At 37.0% G+C, this 26,956-nt stretch overlaps 1 protein-coding gene across 4 annotated transcripts in view; it reads left to right on the forward strand.

Moving 5' to 3' along the window:
- STARD13 (StAR related lipid transfer domain containing 13) overlaps window positions 1–26,956 on the forward strand; it is a 654,709-nt gene that overhangs the window by 520,534 nt on the left and 107,219 nt on the right. Inside the window, exon 1 of one of the 4 annotated variants that reach the window (XM_053708452.1) lies at window positions 2,904–3,047. The exons of the other annotated variants lie outside the window; for them this stretch is intronic. The gene's annotated coding sequence lies outside the window, so the exon portion shown is untranslated. Of the gene's footprint in view, window positions 1–2,903; window positions 3,048–26,956 lie in introns of those variants that run through there. 4 annotated transcript variants of the gene reach the window in all.

Below are 26,956 nucleotides of genomic sequence, written 5' to 3' on the forward strand. Positions count from 1 at the left end.
GGCGTAATTAGTTTAAAATTCTTTTAATTATTTTTTTATTTTCTGTAATTTAGTGTTTGTTTGTTTTTGTACTTTAGTTAATTTTATTTAATTGTATTTAATTGTAGGTAATTGTAGTTAATTAATTTAATTTATTTAATTGTAGTGTAGTGTTAGGTGTAATTGTAACTTAGGTTAGGATTTATTTTACAGGCAATTTTGTCTTTATTTTAGCTAGGTAGCTATTAAATAGTTAATAACTATTTAATAACTATTGTACCTAGTTAAAATAAATACAAAGTTGCCTGTAAAATAAAAATAAACCCTAAGCTAGCTACAATGTAACTATAAGTTATATTGTGGCTAGCTTAGGGTTTATTTTACAAGTAAGTATTTAGTTTTAAATAGGAATAATTTAGTTAATAATAATAAATTTATTTAGATTTATTTAAATAATATTTAAGTTAGGGGGTGTTAGGGTTAGACTTAGGTTTAGGGGTTAATTCATTTAATATAGTGGTGGCGGTGTAGGGGGGGCAGAGTAGGGGTTAATAAATGTAATGTAGGTGGCGGTGGGCTCCGGGAGCAGCGGTTTAGGGGTTAAACATTTTATTTAGTTGCAGCGGGGCCCGGGAGCCAAGGTTTAGGGGTTAAACATTTTATTTAGTTGTGGTGGGGTCCGGAAGCGGCAGGATAAGGGTTAATAACTTTATGTAGGTGGCGGCAGTAAAGGGGGCGTCAGATTAGGGGTTAATATGTATAATGTAGGTGGCGGTGGGCTCCGGGAGCGGCGGTATAGGGGTTAATAACTTTATGTAGGTGCGGCGGGGTCCGGGAGCGGCGGTATAGGGGGTAAACAGTATAGTATAGTGTGGGTGCTTAGTGACAGTATAGCAAGAAAGCTGTAAAAAGCCAAAGAGCAGCGAGATCGATGACTGTTAGTTAACAACAGTCCGCTGCTCATTGCCCTGTACTTGGTGCGTGGCTTTTTGACAGCTTTCTTGATAATTTTGGAGAGCGTATTCAGGTCCGCGGCGGCGATTTTAGGCGATCTGAGGCGAGCGTATTGGGGCCGTTGAAAGCAAGAAAGTCGACGGCTTGATAAATAGAGGCCTCTGTCTCTTTCAATCTATGCAGTGAATATATGTGCTATTGGCGTAATTTTTCCATAATTCAAGCAGTGATACAAAGTAAAGTTACCTTGTTGTGTCGACACCTCTTCACAGACTTGATCAGAGACACCTTGCTGACAGGTAAGGAGACACTCCCCTATCTCGCCGGAAAAAAGAGCAATAAGCAACGGAAACATATGATACCTGGTGCAAGGAATGGGCCACCGCAATCGTTGTGCAAGTAAAAGCAGACTTTATTGGTGGCCCATTCCTTGCACCAGGTATCATCTGTTTCTGTTGCTTTGTGTATATATAGTTATGTAAAAAGCTGCTAGAAAAGGGCTAGATTAATAGTGGAGTGCAAATTTGTGCTTTATCTGCTCGTCATTTTTTACCATTGTGCGCCCAGTTACGTACATATTACAGGTCGCAAGTGAAACTTTTACGCAGTCGCATCCTAACGCAGAAAAAAGTGAGGAACGCAGGATCATATTCCCTCATAGACTCTAATGGAGTCCTGTTTTGAACAACAACAAAATAACAGACACCAGCTTGCGCAAACACGAGCGTAGGATTGCAAAGAGATATATGTATGTTTTTCTATACATATGTAGATCTGTATTTATACGTGAATGCCTGTAAATACATATATACATATGTATAGAAATAACTGTATATATATTTATATACATACATATATTTATACATGTTTTCTATGGATCCCTATGTAAAAGCACATTTGGCTCATTTTTTTCTAACACCTGACATCTCATATCTTAACCCTTATAACTTTTTATGCAATTTTTTAAAAATAATTTTTATTAGTGTTATTATGAGTGTAACTGTACTTTTAAATGTATTTTCAATGTGTTTTGTGACACTTTTTTGACTTTCGTAACAGTTAACCAGATTTCTGAAATCACGGTAATCATTCTAGCATAAACCACGATTGTGCTCACACGTTCACATTTACTTTCAACTTGTAATACATGCAGAATTTAATTTGAACATAAACTGCCACATAATCGCTAGAACGCAAATGATCACGCGCCACTCGTGATCTAGCACAAAGTGTTTTCCAATGGATTGGAATACCAATGTTTATTTCTCCCTATTAAATGTTTTGGAAGATCTTACCCTGCCACAAATACATTTAAAAATATGTTAAATATGTTATTGCAGAATTGGAACAGCTGGGAATTTGAAAAACATGGAATCCACTCAAGATGATGTGAGGATTAATTGGAATGGGATTATTTGAGTCTTTTCTTTAGGGGGAAACAATATGTAATATTTATATAACATGAATATACAATGTAGTATAGTATATCTTTAGTATCCTTACAATTGTATGTCTTACATCTCTACAGTCCAGTAAATTAAAGAGATTATATACTACTATAGTTTTATTAGTGCTATTAGGCATTATACCCCATGATACTGGACATTATACCCCATAGGATATTAAAGAAGAATATTACAAGTCAGCAGTTATATTACACATGCCTCCTGCCTTTTGTGTCTATATATGGTGACTTGTAATTCAATTTATATTATGCCCGGTTAATAACTTTTCTATATTTCCTTCATTTGGAACAAAGTAACAATAGCTCACACTGCATAGAACTGGCTTGTGGAATGATAAATGCTCTCATCAAAGCAAGTTCATATATCTCATCTTACTGCATACAGTCAACTTAAGAAATTCCAGCTGTGAGTTTGCGTTGCTTCAAGAACAATAGGCGGAGCTTCCAGGAAGCTGAGAATTGCCTCAGCACACATCAGACTGAATAATGAGGTAGGACACAGATGTTCTGAGTACAGCTTAGCATGGATGGGAAATATTAGCTGTCATTGTGGATAATACGGAGCTGAAAGTGCTGAAAAAGTTCACCAAATGGCAAGATAACGGGGAATCCAGCATAGGAAACGGGAGAAAATGATTGGGCAGTTAAGGTACTATTCAGCATTTATGTTCATTTCCATATTAACATTCTATGCATTTTATTGTGCATTAAAACTGTATTTACTTCACATGGGACTCTAAAATATTGTGCATTAAAGCAGCATGTGTATATTAATGGTAGTTGTCAAAATCTATCTGTCCCTCTGTCCCTATTTGTCTATCTATCTATCTATCTATCTATCTATCTATCTATCTATCTATCTATCTATCTATCATCTGTGTGTATATGTATCTATATATTTTATATGTCTATCTTTTATATATCTGTATGTCTATCTATCATCTATATTTTTATCAATATCTATCTATATCTATCTCTATTTACTGTGGCTGGTTAAGGTGAGAGTATTCTCCAAGTAAGGAAAATCTGTCCAGTTCCTCTACTGTTTTATAGAACCACCATATTTTTATTGAATACATATAATATATGTTCTAAAGAACTAAAGAAACTGGATTGTTTTATCCCACTGAGATCCATATTTACTTTAAGATTTATTTTGGGTTTTGTACCTTTAAACAAACCAGTATAAGGCAGAGTCTTACAAATAGGCCAATAGGTAGTTTTTTAAATAAATGACAAATGTTTTCGGATCATGAAATTATCAAATGCAGATTTTAAAACAACTGAATTTGTGATTACACAATTGAGTTAAAATCAGGCAGCAGATGATTGTTTGCAAACTGGTTTGCTACAGCTTGACTGAGATAGCTCCCAAAACACCATTGTATGAATATATATATAAATATTCATTCATCAAAACCAAATGCTTAATCAAGCATATAAAACAGTTTTATTTGTTCTAGTTTATGTACTTATTTGTTATGTAGTTAATATCTCTTCTATCAAATACATAATCTATTTTGTCTGTTAAGATATATATACTTGCAGTTAAAGCTGATTTGTTACTATATGCCTTTGAAGTTCATAAAGATTACTGTTTTTTGTTTTGTTTTATATATATATATATATATATATATATATATATATATATATATATATATAATAAAACTGTTTACCAAAACATCACAAGACATTGCTAAAACAATTTTCGAACTACTGCTGTTTTGAATAGGGATTGCGATTTTGATAGCACGGTATCACCACCAGCGACGAGACTGTGCTATTCTATGATTACAGCCGCCCGGGAGGTCACAATAGTGCGGTCCTGTCGCTCGCGACAAGACCTACGCTACTATGACCTGTAAAACCCTTAACGACCAGTGATGTACAGGGTGCATTGCGGTCGTTAAGGGGTTAAAGATCATTCAGCTGCATCATTTCATCAACTACTTGATACAGACTGTTTCATATCCCTTTAAAAAATGCTAGGCAGTGGCTTGTACTTAATGGAAATCATTGCAATATATATTATTCATCTATGTAAATGGATCTTTTATTTCTTTTTTTGAACTTCCTTTGTGCAGTTTCCATTACTTCATGTCACAGCCCTACACGGAGGCTGAGGTCTCTACAGGAAGGCATATATAGCTTGATGTAATAGGATTTCTAAAGTAACATGAACTGGTTAAGGAAAGGACCAGTCAACACAGTAGATTTGCATAATCAACAAATGCAAGATAACAAGACAATGCAATAGCACTTAGTCTGAACTTCAAATGAGTAGTAGATTTTTTTTCTGACAATTTTAAAAGTTATGTCTTTTTCCAATCCCCCAGTACCATGTGACAGCCATCAGCCAATCACAAATGCATACACGTACCATGTGACAGCCATCAGCCATTTACAAATGCATACACACTTATTCTTGCACATGTTCAGTAGGAGCTGGTGGCTCAAAAAGTTGAAATATAAAAAAGACTGTACACATTTGGTTAATGGAAGTAAATTGGAAAGTTGTTTAAAATAGCATGCTCTATCTGAATAATGAAAGTTTAATTTTGATTAAGTGTCCCAAGGTACAGTCAACGCGAAAAATGTTATATTATTAAAAAGATAGATAATCCGTTTATAACCCATTCTCCAATTTTGCACAGCCAACATGGTTAGATTAATATACTTTTAACCGCTGTGATTACCTTGTATATAAGCCTCTTTTTACAGCTCCTGATCACATGACTTTTTATTTATTATCTATTGACTTGCATTTTAGCTGTGTTGTGCAGAACCCACGGATGTGAGCACAATGTGTTCTATATGGCCCACATGAACTAGCAGTCTTCTGTTGTGAAAAGCTAATAAAAAAGAATTAAGAGGCTATATGTCTATAGTGGCTTAGAAAGTACATTAATATAACAATGTTGGTTGTGCAAAGCTGGGGAATGGGTAGTAAAGGCGTTATCTAGCTTTTTAAACAATAACAATTTCAGTGTTGACTGTCCCTTTAAGTAAATACTAGATAAACAGGGAGTCAGATATGGCCATGCTTAGAAGTCGCAGAGTGCAAATTAAGTTACCAACATGTCATCTCTTGTATAACCTTTTCTTTTTAATTTTTCTTTAAATTTGTTTTTACTAAAGAAGCACTGTTTAATATCCCTTTAAAGCAAATATAGTAATCTTTGCAGAACCCCTTTAGAAAAATGAATTATTATCAAGTTCATGTATTAAACTCAGCTGTAGCTTCTCGACCTTACCTCAAAATCCCTCATCTAGTCACAGAACAAATGTTACAAAGGCTGTTCCACAGACATTTTTGCGTTTGTTTAGTGACAAAAAAAATTCCCTTTGGGTTATTTTCAGGCTTCATAGATAAACTCTTAAATGGAAAATCTTACAAGTCATCTCTGCTGGGACTTAAATATTTGTTTAACAAGATTTACAAAATAAAGACTAGTTACATTAGTTTTAGTGCATGGCCCTTCAATAAGGCCAGAAGCTAAAGGGGGGAAAAATTGGCTGTAAACTTAAAAAGAAAACAAAAAACCTCAATGTTATTACCCAATATGGATGACAAAACATTGTAGCATGTGTGGGAAAATGGATCCTGTCCAATGTCTGGAATCGTTTATCTTCTCCTAAAGCTATGAGGATGACTGGTTTATGTATTTTACTGAAATTCCTACTGATTGTGTTTAGTTACTTGTGATCTGGGAAAGAGAAAGGAAAGAAACCACAAGGTTGGAAATGAAACAAGCTCTATTCTTTGAGACATCATAGATTTAAGGATTATGTAGAGATGAGGGCCTGCTTAAAGGGACGTGGAAGTTAAAATTAATCTTTCATGCTTCAGATAGAACATGTAGCTTTAAGAGGCTTTTCAATGTGCTTTTATTGTTAAATGTACCTTTTCTATTTTATCTTTTGTTGGAAAGCGTACATAGGCAGACTCAGGAGCCACAGTGCGCCACTTTGGGCTAGTGGGTGGTTTGTTTGTCGGCTACACAAATATGTCTCTTGTCATTGGCTCACTAGATGTGTTCAACTAGTGCTGACTTGAACTTAGTTATTATATACTGTATATATATATATATATATATATATATATATATATATATATTTACATATGACTCAGTTTAGATCTTCATTTTTAAATTCTTTATTGTGACATAGTCCAACATTTCAGCCTCCACAAAGGCCCAGGTGGAGGCCGAAACCTTGGACTTTGTCACAATAAAGAATTTGAAAATGAAAAGCTGAGCTGAGTCATATGTAAAGATATCAACACTTGATGAAAGCTCAAGAAAGCAAATCTAAGAGTGCAATCTCATACTGATAAGTATATATATATTTTACATTTTTGTAAATATTGTATTATATCTTTTCATGTGACAACACTGAAGAAAATACCTCAACACACAGCCATTAATGTCTAAACCATTGGCAACAAAAGTGAGTACACCCCTAAGTGGAAATATCCAAATTGGGCCCAAACTGTCAATATTTTGTGTGGCCACCATTATTTTCCAGCACTGCCTTAACCCTCTTGGGCATGGAGTTCACCAGAGCTTCACAAGTTGCCACTGGAGTCCTCTTCCACTCCTCCATGATGACATTACAGAGCTGGTGGATGTTAGAGACCTTGCGCTCCACCACCGCTCCACCACCTTCCATTTGAGGATGCCCCACAGATGCTCAATAGGGTTTAGGTCTGGAGACATGATTGGCCAGTCCATCACCTTTACCCTCAGCTTCTTTAGCAAGGCAGTGGTCATCTTGGAGGTGTGTTTGGGGTCGTTATCATGTTTGGAATACTCCCCTGCAGCCCAGTCTCCAAAGGGAGGGGATCATGCTCTGCTTCAGTATGTCACAGTACATGTTGGCATTCATGGTTCCCTCAATGAACTGTAGCTCCTCAGTGCCGATAGCACTCAAGCAGGCCCAGACCATGACACTCCCACCACCATGCTTGACTGTAGGCAAGACACCCTTGTCTTTGTACTACTCACTTGGTTGCTGCCACACACGCTTGACACCATCTGAACCAAAAAAGTTTATCTTGGTCTCATCGGACCACATGGCATGGTTCCAGTAATCCATGTCCTTAGTCTGCTTGTCTTCAGCAAACTGCAGGCTTTCTTGTGCATCATCTTTAGAAGAGGCTTCCTTCTGGGATGACAACCATGCAGACCAATTTGATGCAGTGTGCGGCATATGGTCTGAGCACTGACAGGCTAACCCCCTACCCCTTCAACTTCTGCAGCAATGCTGGCAGCACTTATACGTCTATTTCCCAAAGACAACCTCTGGATATGATGCTGAGCATGTGCACTCAACTTCTTTGGTCAACCATGGCGAGGCCTGTTCTGAGTGGAACCTGTCCTGGGAAACTGCTGTATGCTCTTGCCCACTGTGCTGCAGCTCAGTTTCAGGGTCTTGGCAATCTTCTTATAACCTAGGCCATTCTTTTTTTCAGATCATCAGACTATTTCTTTGCCATGAGGTGCCATGTTGAACTTGCAGTGACCAGTATGAGAGAGTGTGAGAGAGATAACACCAAATTTAACATACCTGCTCCCCATTCACACCTGAGACCTTGTAACACTAACAAATCACATGACACCGGGGAGGGAAAATGACTAATTGGGTCAAATTTGGACATTTCCACTTAGGGGTGTACTCACTTTTGTTGCCAACGGTTTAGACATTAATGGCTGTGTGTTGAGTTATTTTGAGGGGGGCAGCAAATTTACACTGTTATACAGGCTGTACACTCACTAATTTACATTGAAACAAAGTGTAATTTCTTCAGTGTTGTCACATGAAAAGATATAATAAAGTATTTACAAAAATGTGAGGGGTGTACTCACTTTTGTGAGATACTGTGTCTATATATATATATATATATATATATATATATATATATATATGTGTGTGTGTGTGTGTGTTTATATATATTTATATCCTAGCATAACATTCATGTCGCTTTAAGTGTACATTTCTAAACTGCAATATATATGTCTTATTTATTTTTCATTCTTTTTGCTAAAATTACTTGTAAAGATTGAGTTTGATCCACGCCCTCTAGTATTGCTGAAGTTGCTCCATTTTATATAAGTTTGCTGAAATGTTATTTACTTTACATCATTCTACATGTTGATTGGTTAGATCAGAGCACAAGTTATTTTATATCTCTCTATAACTTGTCACAGCAAAGGACCATAGGAACGTAATTCCCATCAGCCTTTTCAATGGGTGTATTTACTTTGTAAATTTAACTAATTATTGGTATAAATATGCATATAAAAAAAAGACTTGTTTCTTTTACATGTATTATATTCCTGATCAGGCATTGGCATCAGTACATATATCAATAATTGTCTAAAATAATTTTGGGTGAGAATACTTTTGAAAAAGTTGTATTTTATCATACAATGCATCAGGATAAATCAATATTAATGCTAATGTTTTTAGTAAATGCACAAGGGCAGTGTGCCTTTTTATTCCAAATGGTGTTGAGTGTTTTCCAGCTTGGGCCCTAATACTGTGCTTGGGTTTACTGTGACAGGAAAGTCTTAAACTTTAATGATCCAGTTAGAGCCTTCAATTTAAAAGAAAATCTAAAGTTCCAGTTTACTTCTATTATCAATTTTTTTTGTTCTTGTGGTATCCTTTGTTTAAGAGAATACCTGGGTAGGCTTCGGAGCACTCATGTCATGAGCACTACATGGCAGCAGTGTTTGCAACAATGTTTGTAACAATGTTGTACATCTAGGGGCCAATTTGTCCTGTGGCTCGCCGGAAACAGGAGTTAAGAAGCAGCGGTCTGCTGCTCCATAACTGGATCCGCTGCCTCTGAGCGGCGTACAGCAATCAACCTGATCGAATGCGATCGGGTTGATTGACACCCCCTGCTAGCGGCCGATTGTCCGCGAATCTGCAGGGGCAGCATTGCACAAGCAGTTCACTAGAACTGCTTGTGCAATGCTGAATGTCGACAGCCAATGCTGTTCGCATTCAGCGATGTCTGGCAGGCATGATACACTGCAGTGTGTATAATGTCCACCAGACTTCGTTAAATAGGGCCCATAGATTAGTGTTCAAGAAACCATCATATCATGTCCCCTCGCACTATGATAAATCTACCCCCAAGAGGACAAATTACATTTTCTAATAGAAGATATTTGGACAGGTTTAATTTGCATACTCTGAATCATGAACAATGTCCCTTTAATTGTCATGATCAAATGTAGGAACTTAGGGCTAAATGAATATCCATCTTACCCATCCAAGTGTCTCAGCAGGTACTCCTATATTTTTTTGTCCCACTTGTGCCAAGGGTCGCCACACAAATAGTGATCCTTTACAGCACTATTCATGTTCCTCTCTGCATACCCTGCAACATGTGTAACTCATAAGTGTCCAGAAAAACATGGCTGAGGTGGCAACCCTACTTGTGCCCCTGTTTCCAACCTTCTAATTCATGTACCTGGTTAAGTATATTATAATTCCCTTGTATAGGTTGTGATTGCCTGTACAGAGTCTTTAGGTTTTGAGTACAGAGTAGTAAACAACATGTATCAGTTTGTAGAGCATTATTTATTGCCTGCCCACAAAAATAAAGGATCCCCTAACCAGCTGCCCACTTTTGTCTTTCGACAAATCCAACCCTAAATGTACTAATAAAAATAGTTGTAACAAAACTCTCCACCACATCAAAAGACGGTTTTCCACACAGATTGCACCATCTTTTTAATATTAGTCAGGAAGGGCTGTTTTCAATTAGCAAACTCTTTTAATGGTTTCATTAATTGAGTAACAAGAAGATATGCATTTAAACAACAAAACTGCACATGATTCCAGAGTAAGATTCAAAATGATAAATGATCTCATTGTTTTTTGACCAATATCAAATAGATGACTCACTTCTTTATCTAAATGAAAACACTATGAGCCTGATATTCAAAAGCTCGCTGCTCAGGTGAGATGATCTAAGACATCTTGTCAGTATGGAGAGGTCTCTAAAAAATGTTAGAAACACAAATTTTTAAGATATTTATCTCACTATGCAGGTTTCTGTATGTGAAGGAGAGACACATACATTAAAATATACAGTCTAAAAAAAGTCCTAAAAATTGTGCATGATTCTTCTCCATGCCGGCGAGCTTTTGAATATCAGGCCCTAAATGTGTTATTTGTACATAGTAGTTAATTGATATTATATAGTACTGGGTGAACCTCTTATCTTTTAGGCTGCTACTTATAAATAAAGTTGTATGGAACCCGTGTCACTAATTGTCTTTCTCACATCTCATCTTGGATGTCCTCTCACTACCTTAAGCTAAATCTCTCCAAAACTGAACTCCTTATTTTTCCCCCTTCTTCCAAAGTCTCCACCCCCAAAATTTCTATAACTGTTGATAATTCCATCATTACCCCTACCCCGCACGCCCGATGTCTTGGGGTCACACTTGACTCAGATCTTTCCTTCACTCCTCACATTCAGTCCTTGGCTAATGCCTGCCGCTTCCACCTTAAAAACATCGCTAAAATTAGACATTTCCTTACACAAGATACAACCAAGATTTTAATCCACTCTCTCATTCTTTCCCGCCTCGACTACTGCAACTCCGTCCTCTCTGGTCTACCTAGCTGCCGCATAGCTCCTTTACAATCCATTATGAATGCCTCTGCCAGGCTCATCTTCCTTACTCGTCGCTCTTCATCTGCTGCACCTCTCTGCCAATCCCTTCACTGGCTTCCTCTTGCCTTTAGGATTAAACATAAAATCCTCACTCTGACATATAAAGTTCTCACCTGCACTGCTCCCCCCTACATCTCAGAACTTGTCTCTAGATACTCTCCCTCCCGTCCCCTTCGATCAGCTCAGGATCTCCTCCTCTCCTCCTCTCTTGTTACTTCCTCACATTCCCGTTTACAGGACTTCTCTAGACTGGCCCCCATCTTGTGGAATTCCCTGCCTCGCTCCATAAGACTCTCCCCTAGTTTTAACAGCTTCAAGCACTCCCTAAAAACTCTACTATTCAGGGATGCATACAACCAACACTAACCTTTCCTAACTCCATTGCTTTCCCCTTGAACCCCTTAGAATGTAAGCCTATGGGCCCAGCTGTTCACAGATCGCTTCATAAGAGCCGACTACAACAGTGAAACTCTCGGCAGGGCCCTCTACCCACTTGACCCCTACAAAAGCTATCCTGTACACCGACTATGTTTAAAGCGCTGCAGAATCTGTTGGCGCTCTACAATACCTGATAATAATAATAATAATATGGAGACATTTTTTTTTTTTCCTAGTATGAAAAAAAAAGTCACAGTTCAGGTTTAATGTTTTTAAATAAATCTTTCACAACACTGAATCAGTTCTCTCTCTCATCTTTACTTTTCACTGTAATCTCTTACTGATCTTGTAAGGGACCAGTGGAAATTTCCAGACCTATACACACTGACACAAACACAAACAGACACACACAACACATACAAAACACAGCTACAATACACACAGACACACACACACAAAGCATGCAACACACACACAACGCATACAACACACACACAACACATACAACACACACACAACACATACAACACACAGATACAATACACACACAATACACACAGACACACACATAAAACACACAGACACAATACAGACACAACACACACGCACACACACAAGTTTAAAAACTGTGCTACATATACCCACATACAAATACACACACATACATATACACCTTTGAGCCCTTCCCAATCCAGCACCTTGTCATATACCATATAACTTAGAATCACAGTTAATCATTTTTTTAAAAATAATAAACCTTGATTTTACATTTAATGTGTTTAAATATGAGGGAAATGCTTTTATAAAAATATATTTTATAGTTTTTGTTATGCATATATTTTAGCTTTATTACAGGTCTCCAAAGTGCTATATTTTCCAGCACTATTGTGTGTTCAGCTCAAGCGCAACTCTTAACTTACCACTAATATGAGAGATAATAACGCACCCTGCGCGCAAAGTATAGGATACACTAAAGAAAATTTTGTCCATGTTAAATTTCTCTGGTAACCTTTTTTACCACCCACAAATTGTGCACTTTGCTTTGCACAAGGTTGTGCTAAAATGAACGCACCCTGTGCTATCGGTTGTGCTCCACTTGTAATCCTATAGATGTTGTTGCTTCTCTTTATGGGGGTCATAAATGGTGAATAGCTGTATAGTCTTTTCTATATGTGACACAGATGTGGCTACTGCTGCTCTGTATACTACTCTTTTTGTGGCTCAAAATAAATGAAAACTGCTATGTATGTGGCCTACAATGGTTTAATATGACTTTTATATGTTACTATCAGGGAGCTAACACTACACTGTAAACAGCTGACAAGGGGTTAAGCACTATTTTTATTCTGACTGCAAGAAGGGAAGAATGGCAGAGCTCCCATCCATCATAGTTATAGTTTTGGAGTTCTGCCCTGTTCTTGCAACTATCTCTGCCTGTCTGACTCCGCCCATGTGACTCCAGATACTGTGCCATAGCCTAACCTGACCCACCCCCCTCATGCCTAGCTCCACCCCAACTCCATCCATGGTCCACCCTGACTCCACCCCCTACCTACCCGTAGTAAGTAACTAAGTACTAAGTTCTCATCAGAAATTGATGGGAACTGTTAAAAGGGTAGTTACTGCTCCATGTGTGTCTGAAAGCAAGTAAGGAGCCATTATGCAGCTGTGCAGTTGTGAGAATTTTTCACGAGGCAAATACAATTACAAATATGTGAAGGAAAGGGTGGTCACATTTCTCTCTGCCTACGGCAGCACAAAAGCTTAATATACAGTAGTACTGAGCAAGTAATGTAACATAAACACTCACTTAAATACTGTTGAACTATCATCAAAATGTAAAATTTGTGCTTGGTAATGAGTTATGTATACTGCCTGCATTGGATCCCACTTTGTACATAGCAAGTCTGGATTTACATTATATTTCCAGCTACCAATTTAAAACCCTGATCAGTTTTGAAACCTAATCTCATCTAACATTCTCTAGGACAGTGATCCAGATAAAGCCAGCTGACTTCAGCTAAATATAGTTTTTCTGTAAGAGGACTGAAGCCAGATGCCCAAAATAGCATATTTCATTTGCCAAGGTTAAGTACATAAAGACTCCAAACATGGATTTAAAATAAAAACAAATCATAGATTTACACACAGCCATCTCACTCAACTGACTTTTTGTTCTGATTACTATACAAACAGGGTTCTTAAAAAAATCTTATATTTTATCTCAGTGCTCTTTCAAATCATGGGTGTCTTGGGGCTAGAGAGTATAACCACAATTTTTATAAAAAATAAAATGTTGAAGCCCCCCAATATATAATATTTCTCACTGAAAAATGGCCTACAGTGGGGATTGTTGCTTTTGATTGTCATACCAGATGTTTCTGCTTAGGACCAGCAGTTCCCTGTGGCTCCTGAGTGGCATTTTAACTATGTGTTTAACATGTTTGTGGTGGTTAAACACATAGAAATTCAGGGTCACAAGTGCTAGAATTGCATGCTCTTGCCAAGTAGAACATGTCATTTTTCCACTATAATGGCCATTTAAATCATGAATATATTTCTTTAGATGTTTAGATTAATGTTAAATTAAACATAAATTATATCATTCATATTTTTTTCAGAATACTTGCACAGAAGGTTGTCAGGTGTCCAGTATTATAGTTAATACTTTTAGACACATTTTTGTTAGTTGTTCAATTTAAACAGCCTTTAATTAACGTTCTTTCACACAAAAAGTATTTTTAACACTTTTAAAAGTTGCTGTTTAATTTGGACAGCCAATTAAATACATTGTAATTGTTGTAGATATTTTCTGACAATTAAAGGGACAGTCTACACCAGAATTTTTATTGTTTTAAAAGATAGATAATCCCTTTATTACCCATTCTCCAGTTTTGCATAACCAACCCAGTTATATTTATACACCTTTTTATCTCTGTGATCATCTTGTATTTAAGCCTCTGCAAACTGCCTCCTTATTTCAGTTCTTTTGACAGACTTACATTTTAGCCAATCAGTGCTGGCTCATAGGATGTGTTATCTATATGACACACATGAACTAACACCCTCTAGTGGTGAATAACTGACAAAATGACCTGAGAGAAGAGGCAGCCTTCAAGGGCTTAGAAGTTAGCTAATGAGCCTCCTAGGTTTAGCTTTCAACTAAGAATACCAAGAGAACAATGTAAAATTGGTGATAAAAGTAAATTGGATAATTGTTTAAAATTACATGCCTTATCTGAATCATGAAAGTTTATTTTGGACTAGACTGTCCCTTTAAGAACTGCTTGTGCAATACGCTGTCGGCATTCATCGATGTCTGTTGGAAATGATCCGCTGAGCGGATCATGTCGGACAGACTGATGATAAATCGGCCCCATTCTATTTGTGTCAAATTAAATTCATTAATAACAAATACTTTCCTGTTCAGTTACAAATGTGATTATAATTTTATTTTGAGGCGTTATCTTGTGTATAAGTTTACATAAGGCCTCTGGTAAATTCCACAATTCTATTGTTGACTGTTCCTTCTATTGTTGACTGTACCAATCAGAATAAAGTTCACATACATCAGCTGACAGGTCTGTTAAAACAGAACCATTTTAATTCAGTCAGTCTTCTAGGTCATTTTTAATTTTTTTAAAGTTGGCTTCTTGGGGATGGTGCTCAGTTTTTTAGTCAACATCAACTTTTTTCAACTGAATATTTTAAAAGATGGTTGTAAATATCAGCCCATTGTTAAGAATAGACCCCACAGAGTTTCATTTAAAGTTAAATAAAAAACGGTATTACTTTGCTCTACCCTTTTTTTAGTTGAATTATGCTGGTTTTGTGTCACAAAATGTATTCAGTTTTACTGTTGTTTGACACTTCTTTAAGTTCTTAATCCCTTAAGCCATTTGGACGTAATTACTACGTCACAGGGTATATTGTCCAGCATACCCTACTGACGTAGTAGCTACATCCAACCTTATCCTTCATGCTGCAATCCCAGCTGTCAACTCTGAGACTGCAGCCTGAAGGAGAATGCATCCGCTGACAGCGCTCCCGTTACTATATTAGAAATAAAAAAATAAAAATTAATTGATAAAAAAAAATGCCCTAAAACTTCAAATCTTAATACATAAAATGATGGTAACCACTGGGGTGAGGGAGGGAAGAGAGCTGTTTGGGAGAGATCAGGTAGGGATCAATGGGAGGGAGGTATCAGCTGGGAGAGTTAACTCTACACTACAGCTAAACTTAACCTTACAAGTTACCAGATTAACCCCTTCACTGATGGAATTTCAGAAGTGTGGTGCGCAGCTGCAGTTAGCAGCTTTCTAATAACCAAGCAATGGCAAAGCCATACATGTCTGCTATTTCTGAACAAAGGGGATCCCAGAGAAGCCTTTACAACCATTTGTGACTGCATAGGCAATATGTAAATAATTTCAGTAAAAACCCAAAGCTTGTGAAAAAGTAAACTTTTTTTAACATGATTGCATTTGGCTTCGAAATGGTGGCATGAAATATACCAAAATGGGCATAGATCAATACCTTGGGTTGCCTACTGAAAAAAATATATAGTTTTGATAGCTGAATAAAAAAACAAGGCTCTTTTTCTGTTTAAATGAAGTAATAGCAAAAATGCTAAAAATTCTCTGGTCTTTTGGGCAAGTTTTTCTCTGAAATTCCCAGTCCTTAAGGGGTTAAAGGGACATGCAAGTCACAATTAACCCTTTAACAACCTATGTACCCTGTACATCCGTGGTCATTAAGGGTTTTACTAGCGCAGCTTTGCTGACAGCGGCAAAGCTGTGCTAGTACTGCCTGCCTTACTTCCGGAAATATGCAGATATAGCACGTTCTTGTTGACATCGGCCACACCTGTGCCATTTCCAGCATATGTATGGGAGCATGTGCACGGCCACTGACATACAGGATGCATCGGTGGTCATTAAGGTGTTAAACTTTCATGACTGAGAGAGAGCACACACACGCACACAAATATGATATATAAATATATATATATATATGTATATATATATATATTCTAAAATAAATAAATAAAAAAAGACAATTTTGCTCTTAGGGAAAGGAGCTAAGTTTCAAAGCATAGCAAAAGGTAAATCTGATAACAGATGTACTTTTGATTTTCATATTCCTTTAAGAAATAAAACTCATGAATCAATTTTTTTTTACTATTGCTAAAAACTTGCATTACCAGTAAACTGTTTGAAGTGCAGTTACGCAATGAAAAAACAAATTGATAACATTCCAGAATCTTTTAAAATTGCTTGCTTCTGCTTGAGTAAATCGTTATGTATGCATCAGATATTCAATTATGACACAGTGCTGTTTGGAAAGTAGTATGTCTGATCTCACCAGTAGAATTCCCTCATTTAATGCAAGTGGTGCCAACTTACATTTTAATTAAGGTAGCAGAATTGAGCAGAACACCTCAGGCAAACTAACATTTACCATCCAGCGACTGAGGTGTCAGCATTGTAGATCTCTGAGAGAAAAAAAAGGAATCACAAATGCACATTGTATAGTTCTTCTGAGAGTTTTTCTGTAACATTGACCACTGCATTGTAGTCTCTAATTTCTAGATGAGAAAAAATAAATTGCACTATATAAAACTAGACTTGTATATTTTATATGTAGTTAAACAAACCATTTTCAAAAATGAGTAATTGTAGAGGGACATGGAAAGCCAATAATTTCTGTCATATATTTAAGAGATATCATTTTAAATATAAAAATAGTGATATGACGTTCACAAATCACAAGTGTTAAAGCAGCAATTTACTGTACCCCCCCCCCCCTTAAATGTGTTCCCAATTAACCATTTTAGCTGCTGGAGTGCATTAAATTGTTTACAAATTACTAATTTACCTTTATTTTGTCTTTTTAAATAAGTCATTTTGTCAGCTGAAACATCCACCTATACTTAAAATTCTAATACTGCATTATTGCTATTGAACGGCTATGTAAACAAAAGGGTGCAGCAGAAATCACCCTCCCAGTGGAGAGTCGGAGAGATGGGTACTAAATTGTTGATTTACACTGTCCTTTCTAAGACCCCCATTTATGAAGCTGTGTAATCCTGTAATGTAGCCTGCAACTGAAAGATAAGAGTCACCAGTCGGACAACTGATGCTTTGTAACATGTCTCCAACCTCAGAGTTTGCAAGTGTCAGACAACCCGTACCATGCCCTGATCTCACAAGACCAAGGGATGGGATTACACAAGCGGAACAGTTTCTTATATATTTTCTACTCTGTAGCTAGTGTAGCAAGTCATTGAAAACACATTAAGGAGAAAACTATTTTATAGTACAGTGTCTATTTAAGTACTTAAAGGGACATTAAACCCAACATTTTACTTTTTATTATTTTTAATTATTCAAACAGAGCATGTGATTTTAAACAACTTTCCAATTTACTACTTTTATCCATTTTACTTAATTTTCTTGGTATTCTTTTTTGAATGATTAGCTAAGCACTTACAGGGACATCTGAAGACAACTGGTGAACAGATGAAGAGGCATTTTTGTGCAGCAACCAATCAACAGCTAACTCCCAAAAATGCATTGCTGCTTCTGAGCCTACCTAGATATGCTTTTCAACTAATTATACCAAGCGAGTGAAGCAATATAGATAATAGAAGCAAATTGGAAAGTTGTTTAAAATCACATATTCTGTCTGAATCATGAAATAAACATTGTGGGGTTCATGTCCCTTTAAAGGGACAGTAAACAATTTAACATAATTATGCACTATGTGCTAGATGCTAACTGCGCTCAACTTTAAATTTTTGCGTTGCGCAGGGTACCCCGCAGATTGCAAGTTGAAAGTAAAATGTTTTTGCTTGCACTCTAACCTGAAATGCACAAAAAGCCAATTTTACAACAGCGTGAACGCGTTAATGTATTCTCCCATAGACCTCAATGGAAAAGTGGTAAAAAAAAAACTAACACCAACAAGTCACCCAAACCCGATCGTGTTTTCCCAAGTGCTCTAACCCAACCTGAAATATTAATATATCACATTCCAATGTTCTTCACATTGCAGAATATGTTCTATTTATTCAAAAATACATATTATATATAGCTATATATATATATATATATATATATGTGGGTTTGTTTGTTTTTTGCAAAATATATATCTATACCCTATATATATATATATGTTAAAGCCCTTTGTCTGCCTTTTTTTCTAACACCTGAGACCTCATATCTTTGAGCCCTTATAACTTTTTTATGCAATATTTTTTCCAATAATTTTTATTACGTGGTGTTATTATGAGCATAACCATACTTTTTAATGTATTTTTGATGTATTTTCTTCAACTTTTTATTTGATCGTTCAACCTAACAGTTAACCAGTGCAGTGCTCTGAGGTCATGCTACTCTGATGCGTGTTGCATTCAACTGCGCTCGAGCAAACGCGTTTACTTTCAACTTGTAATACGCGGACTACTTCCAACTTGTGCAAACAGTCACGATAAACCCAATATCACTCAAGCGCAACATTTCCCAGCAGTCTTTTTAAAAACTGTGTCACAGGCTTGCTGCCTTTCAGCACACCTGATTTTGCTGTTCAGTGTGCTCCCGCTCTGGTTAAAGGTGTCGGCTTTCTGAAACAGGCAGGTGTGCAGGAGTTGTTTTGTGTACGGGACTGTGGGTGTGTTTAGGGAGGGCATGGTTTTGTATGTAGTGCAATTGTTTGAGCAAAGCCGAGGCATCCCTGGAAGCCGGACATTTGCCCTGAATGGTGGAAGCCACAGGAGGGACAGCAGACAGATAACCCAAGCCATGACAGTCCCACAGTATCTGGGATGGCTGGGAGGTACGTGATTAACATATTTAGACCTCCAAGCACTATATTATATTCATAAATGAAGATATAGTTGATCAGATTTATTTTGTGTACAACTTTCATAGTACAAAAGTATAATTTGTATAATAAAGATGTTTCTTTACATGTGAACTTAGCATACGTGAAAGCTAACATTGAAAAAAAAAAAGCGTGGAAATCGCCAAAAATTACAACTTAAAGGGCCAGTAAACCTAAAAAATAATGTTATATAATTCTGCACATAGTACAGAATTATATAACATTATATTAGTCTTATCGTTATAAAACCGCGCCATTACACTAAGTGCAGCTCGCTCCTGCTCTGTCTGACAGCAGGAGCGAGCTGCGCTTAGTGTAATGGCGCGGTCGGGCCCGGGCTGTGACTATATTGTTGGCCCGATGCGCTGTGTAATAAAAACAGCCATATTTTTAAAAAATTTAAAGGGAATATTAAGTTTTATAAAGATAAGGCTAATATAATGTTATATAATTCTGCACTATGTGCAGAATTATATAACATTATTTTTTAGGTTTACTGACACTTTAAAACAGGCAAAAATGTGTTGAATTGAAAAATACACTAAAATAAATAAAAGCTGCTGTAAAAGCTTTTTCTAATTGGATGAAATACTGGAGTTGAACTGTCTCTATGCAAGGTATGGGTTTTCAAATGTTTTCATAGAAACATAGATTTTGACGGCAGATAAAAACCATAGGCAAAGCAAGTCTGCACAATATTTCCTAAAAGTATAAAGTGGTCTAGTGCATAGGATATCCTTATGCTTATCCGGGGCATTCTTAAAGACCCCCACAGTGTTTGTCATTACCACCTCTTGTGGACGTTTATTCTGTAAATCAACACTCTTTCTGTAAAGAAGTGCTTCCTCAAATTATTCCTGAATCTTCTACCTTTCAGCTTAAGATCATGACCTCTTGTTCTTTAATTTTTCCTTTTATGAAAAATACTTACAGCTTCAGCATTACTAAGTAAAGTGTTGCTGAGTCTGTAATTAACATTTTGGATTTTTCTTCCATAAATGCATAATTTTGCACTGTGCCGTCGTTGCAGTGTTAAACTTTAGATCCCAGTCATTAGTCCAATCCTCCAATTTTTGCATATCACTTCTCATTTTGTCTACCCCCCAACGGAACATCTACTCTATTACAAATTTTTGTTTAATCTGCAAACAGACATACTTTCCCCTGTAGCCCTTTCTTGATATCTCTGATAAATATGTTAAACAAAACGTGCCCCAGAACTGACCCCTGAGGATCATCGCTAGTAACCGCCCCCTCTGCTAAATGTACTCCATTTACTAAGACGCTCTGTTTTCTATCCTTAAAGGGACAGTAAACTCCAAAAATTTTATTGTTTTTAAAAATAGATAATCCCTTTTTTTATCATTCCCCAGTTTTGCATAACCAGCACTGTTATATTAATATACTTTTTACCTCTATGACAACTTTGTATCTAAGCCTCCTTATTTAAGATCTTTTGACAGAATTTCAGGCAATTAGTGCTCACTCTTAAATAACTCTACTAGGTTGAGCACTTTGTTATCTATAAGGCACACATCAACAAACAGTAAATGTTTTAGCTATTCACAACCAGACTGTGAAATAAGAGGTGGACTGAGGAGTCTTAGAAATCAGCCTATAAGCCGGTATCTAGGTTTAGCCTTTAACAAAAAATATAAAGAGAAAAAAGCTAATTTGATGAAAAAAGTAAATTGGAAAGCTGTTAAAAATTGCATGCCCTATCTGAATCATGAAATTTTAATTTGGACTTTACTGTCCCTTTAAACCAGCATTCTACCCAGTTCACAATTTTTGAGTCTAGACCAAAAAGATTTCAAATTTCTCTGAATTCAGAAAGCCCACAAAAAGCCACAAGATGCACTTCAGAAGTGAAATTTGATTGTTTGGAATGGACCCCATAGTTTGCAAGGGATCCTAGTGAAATAAAATACTCTTAGAATGTCCCGTTAAAGTGATAAATGTGACCCCAGAATAAGTTATATTATTTTTAGAAGCAATAATAATGTATATATCCTGACCTTTTTTTAATTGAAAATGTTTGCTAAATTGTGGTACGTTTTTCGTTGTTTGGACCCTTGATCTAGGTGCTTCCTCTGCTAATTTATTGCAGCCGATTACTGACTACTTACCTCACCACTTAATTCTACTGGATTGTATGATCTTTGCCTGCCTGTACCAGCTACCGTATTCCCTCCTGCTCGCACCAGTAGTGTTATATGAAGTGACAAATGCTACATTCCTACAATATACAAGTTTGAGGGTGTGCTAAGACCTGGATATCAATATATCTGGATATTTAGGTTTCATGAAACTCAGGGCACTTAGGAATCTGCTGTCCCCTAACCCCATATCCCCACCAATTTTATATCATATTTGTCTCATATTGCTTACAACTGAGAAGTCAGATATTATCTCTTTCTACCAGTAACACATCTGATCTGAAATGTCACTGCAGAAAATGCAGTGTCTGCAGAAAGAATGGGACACATGCAAGAACTGTTAGCACTTTCACTTTGCAGCGCTGCTCCACATCAGGCTTTTCTCTTTAAACCCTGCTTTGCTCTGGCTGCACTGTGTATGTTTTCCTAAAGACAGTAAAGCCAGAGTAAAGCACTGTTTGAAGAGAAGAGTGAAATATGGGACAGCACTGCTAAGCAGCAGCTCATTGATTGTTCACTGGCTCTCATGGATTTTTTTAACCATACCTCCTAGCCATTTGCAGCTTGCAAAGTTGTGATGTAAGATGTTTTGTGAGCAACAAATCTTTTTTGTATTACTACATGTTTACCTTATAATGATATGATGTAAAGAGCAAAAGAGACAATTTAAAAACTTAAAGGGATAGGAAACCTAATTTTTCTCTTTCACGTTTCAGATAGAGCATGTGTTTTTAAACAACTTTCCAATCCTCTTTTATTATCAATCGTTTTTCGTTCTCTTGGTATCTTTTGTTGAAAAGCAGGGACAGATGCTTAGGAGCCAGGACATTTCTTGAGCACTATATGGTAACAGTTTTGCAATGTAGGGCTCCAGATGCCTACCTACAGTAGGTATCTCTTTACCACAGAATACTATTGTAACAAAGCAAATTTGATAATAGAAGTAAATTGGAAACTTTTGTAAAATGGTATGTTCTGTCTGAATCACAAAATAATTTTTATTCGGTTTCATATCCCTTTAACAAAATGTATTTAACCTTTGCTGAAAGGTTTATCTAGGCAAGCTCAAGAGCAGCAGATAATCTATGTGCTAGCTGTTGATTGGTGGCTGCATATATATATCGCTTGTGACTGACTTACTCATGTGTTCAGTTAGAAACCAATAGTGCATTGCTGCTCCTTCAACAAATGATTCCAAGAGAATGTAGCAAATTAGATAATAAAAATAAATTAGAAAGCTGTTTAAAATTGTATTCTCTATCTGAATCATGAAAGAAAAATGTTGGGTTTCATGTCCCTTTAACCCTTCTGTAGACAGGCCTTCTGTGCTCAGACGCTCTCTGGTGTGTAGAGAACTGGGTAAGGTATTGACCACCCTCTCAGAAATAATGCTGACTTCTGTCACATCCGGCATATTTCTAGTTTTATCTCTGTAGCACTTTTATGTAATACAGTTTCAGCACTGATTTATTTCCCTGTCACATTTCAGATAATATTATCTAGCCAATTTATATGTTAATGTCAAATAATCATTTTCTCTAAACCTGAGGAGCTTTCACTTACAAATCCATAATAGAAATTGCTTTCTTCACATCATTTTCATTGCAATGTTTAATTTTTCAGACTACTAATGGGCATTTTGAATTGCGCTTTACATAAGTCTATCTGCAGTGATTCCTTTTCATTCCTAATAATGGAATATCCTCTGAAATGCTTCAAGGGCCATAGAGGTGTGAGATGAATCTCCTGTCTAAGGCCTAGATTACAAGTGGAGTGTAAAAAATAGTAGCGCTATGGTGCAAACTGAAACTGAAAAGCAAATTGTTAGCGCTCATGTAAAAGCCTTGGGTGCGCTAACATCTGGAGGTTGGATAGTGTGGCATTGCTAAATTGCTCACCTAATAGACTTCTACGGGGTATGCTGCAACACTAAGATCTGGCTTTTGCTCGAGCACTATACCAAAAGAACTCCAAGCCGAAGGTGCGCTAAAAAAGACAGTTTAGTTCTTCATACTGTATATTGATATTATCTATCTGTTTATCTATCATCTGTCTCTATGGCCCATATTTATCAAGGTCTGTCGGACCTGATCCGACAGTGTGGATCAGGTCCGACAGACCTCGCTGAATACGGCGAGCAATATGCTCGCCGTATTCAGCATTGCACCAGTAGCTCACAACGCCGCCCCCTGCAGACTCGCGGCCAACAGGCCGCCAGCAGGGGGTGTCAATCAATTGATTTCCGGCAATGTCTGTCCGCCTGCTCAGAGCAGGCGGACAGGTTATGGAGCAGCGGTCTTTGTGACCGCTGCTTCATAACTGCTGTTTCTGGCGAGCCTGGGGCTCGCCAGAAACACGGGGCATCAAGCTACATTCGGAGCTTGATAAATATGCCCCAATATCTATATATATATATATATATATATATATATATATATATATATATATATAGCAATATCTATCAATATATTTATCTATCTGTCAATTTATATTTATATATTAATATAATAAGGGATATTGTATATGAAAGGTGTATTTGTATGTGCATATGTGTGTGCGTACATATGTATGTGTTTGCATGTATTTCTGTTTGCAAACACACACACATTTAGACATTTGAGCCCTTCCCAGTCCAACACCATGTCATATCCCATATCCCTTCATATCACTTTTAAAATGTTTATTTTAATAATAAACATATATTTTACTTTTAATATTAAAAAACAATATGAGTGAAACACTTTAATATGTGTTGTTTTTTTTGTTTGTTTTTTCAAAAGAGCTTTATTGAAACATTTAGGGAACAGTTAGCTGGTCAATATACAATTTGCATATATAGGAATGAACGCCTGAGATTCAACAATGATAACATTTTTATATCACATTGGCAACTAGTGAAGCATTGCAGATATTCAATATGTCTTGTACAAGTGGGACAGGGTCTCACTCAGTACAGAGTGTAGCAAAATGCCCATCTATTTCTGGCAGCTCTCTTTAAATTAGGTCAACATCAGTAACTGGTTTACAATCAACCATAAACAAAAAAACAAGTGAATTTTGGTATAACTACATGTAACATCCTGCAGAAATTTAACTAAACATGTATCAGTCACAGGTTTGCTTCAAATAAGTACAGTTGATTTCTTTTTATGCACATATGTGTACCAGAATTTATATAGGGGTGTATACTAGTGCGAGACAATCTATTCCGTGGGGTGTTACGGCTGGGAAATATCATGATATAGGTAAATGGGTGCTCTAAATTACAGAAACAAAGGTTCAGTTAGTGCGTAATCGAGCTTGTAGGTACTCTTTCCATATGAAGCATAATGAATAATAGTCCTCCGTGCATTTTGTATGAGTGTATTGGTATTTCTCTTGCAAGGTGTATCCAGTCCACGGATTCATCCTTTACTTGTGGGATATTCTCCTTCCCTACAGGAAGTGGCAAAGAGAGCACACAGCAGAGCTGTCCATATAGCTCCCCCTCTAGCTCCACCCCCAGTCATTCTCTTTGCCGGCTCTAAGCACTAGGGTCTCTCTCGGGAGGGTAAAGTGAATGTGGTGTTAGAATTGTAGTTTTTATTATCTTCAATCAAAAGTTTGTTATTTTAAATGGTACCGGTTTGTACTATTTACTCTCTAGCAGAAAAGTGATGAAGATTTCTGCTGAGAGGAAAATTATTTTAGCATGTTGTAACTAATATCCAGTGCTGTTCCCACACAGGACTGAGGAGTACCAGAAATCTTCAGTTGGGGGGAACAGTTTGCAGGGTGATCTGCAATAAAGTATGTTCAGTCATTTATTTCTAGACAAGACTGAGATAATACTAGAAGAGACTGACAATATCCCCATGAGGGGAGGGTAAGCTATGTTCACAGACTTAGTAAGGAATTGAATGCTTACATAACAGGGCTAATTATGCTGGTTGACACTTATTCAGGGCAATCGATTGTTTAGCTAAGGGAAAATATTGTTTGCAAGACACTTTGAAAGTCCTTTTGGGTTCTGTTATTACCCACATGGCTATTTTTTTTTTTTTTTTTTTTATTCACTTAGGAGTGATTTCTTAGGCCTCACAGCTCCGGAGTAGAGTGGGAGGGGCCTAATTTTGCGCCTCAGATGCGCAGTTAGAATTGCAGAGAAGTTCATGCTGCTTCACATGGAGGGTCCTGCTGCTGTTTGAGGGCCTTAAGGAAGCTATATTCCCCCAAATCTGATCCCTAAGGGCAGGTAGGGCCACAGCAAGGCTGTGGCAAGGTGCTGTAGTAATTTTAACCGGGTGTTGGCTTTAGGCTGCTCCGGTTTGGGCATTAAGGGGTTAATCGTTTTGCAACTTGTGGTGCAATCTTATTAAGGCTTTAGGTACATACTGTGAAAATTTCAAAAGGATTGCTGCATTTTTCACTGTTTTGTAAAATTGTGTGCTCTTTTTATCTCTTAAAGGCACAGTAACGTTTTTTCAAATTGTGTTTTTTATTTGATTAAAGTGATTTTCAAGCCTGTCTATAAACCTGTGGCTCCGCCATGGAGTCTAAAGCTAGTTCTTTCAGTTCTTCAAGGGGTACCGTTTGAACCTTTACATTCCATAGATATTAAGTTATTATCTTGGAAAGTTTTGTTTTTGGTAGCTATCTCTTCTGCTCGAAGAGTTTCAGAATTATCTGCCTTACAGTGTAAATCACCTTACCTGGTGTTCCAAGCAAATAAGGTAGTTTTGCGTACCAAGCCTGGTTTTCTTCCTAAAGTTGTTTCTAACAAGAATATTAACCAGGAAATAATTGTTCCTTCTCTGTGTCCTAATCCTTCTTCGAAGAAGGAACGTCTGTTACACAATCTTGATGTAGTTCATGCTTTAAAGTTCTATTTACAAGCAACTAAGGATTTCAGACAAACATTCTCCTTGTTTGCTATCTATTCTGGTAAGAGGAGAGGTCAGAAAGCGACTGCTACCTCTCTTTCCTTTTGGCTGAAAAGCATCATCCGTTTGGCCTATGAGACTGCTGGCCAGCAGCCTCCTGAAACAATTACTGCTCATTCTACTAGAGCAGTGGCTTCCACATGGGCCTTCAAAAATGAGGCTTCTGTTGAACAGATTTGTAAGGCAGCGACTTGGTCTTCACTGCATACTTTTTCCAAATTTTCCAAATTCAATACTTTTGCTTCTTCAGAGGCTATTTTTGGGAGAAAGGTTTTGCAAGCAGTGGTGCCTTCCATTTAAGGTACCTGTCTTGTTCCCTCCCTTCATCTGTGTCCTAAAGCTTTGGTATTGGTATCCCACAAGTAAAGGATGAATCCGTGGACTGGATACACCTTGCAAGAGAAAACAGAATTTATGCTTACCTGATAAATTACTTTCTCTTGCGGTGTATCCAGTCCATGGCCCGCCCTGGCATTTAAATCAGGTAACAATTTTTTTTGTTTAAACTACA

The sequence above is a fragment of the Bombina bombina genome, chromosome 3 (genome assembly GCF_027579735.1).
Source record: "Bombina bombina isolate aBomBom1 chromosome 3, aBomBom1.pri, whole genome shotgun sequence".
In the NCBI taxonomy this organism is placed as follows: Eukaryota; Metazoa; Chordata; class Amphibia; order Anura; family Bombinatoridae; genus Bombina; species Bombina bombina.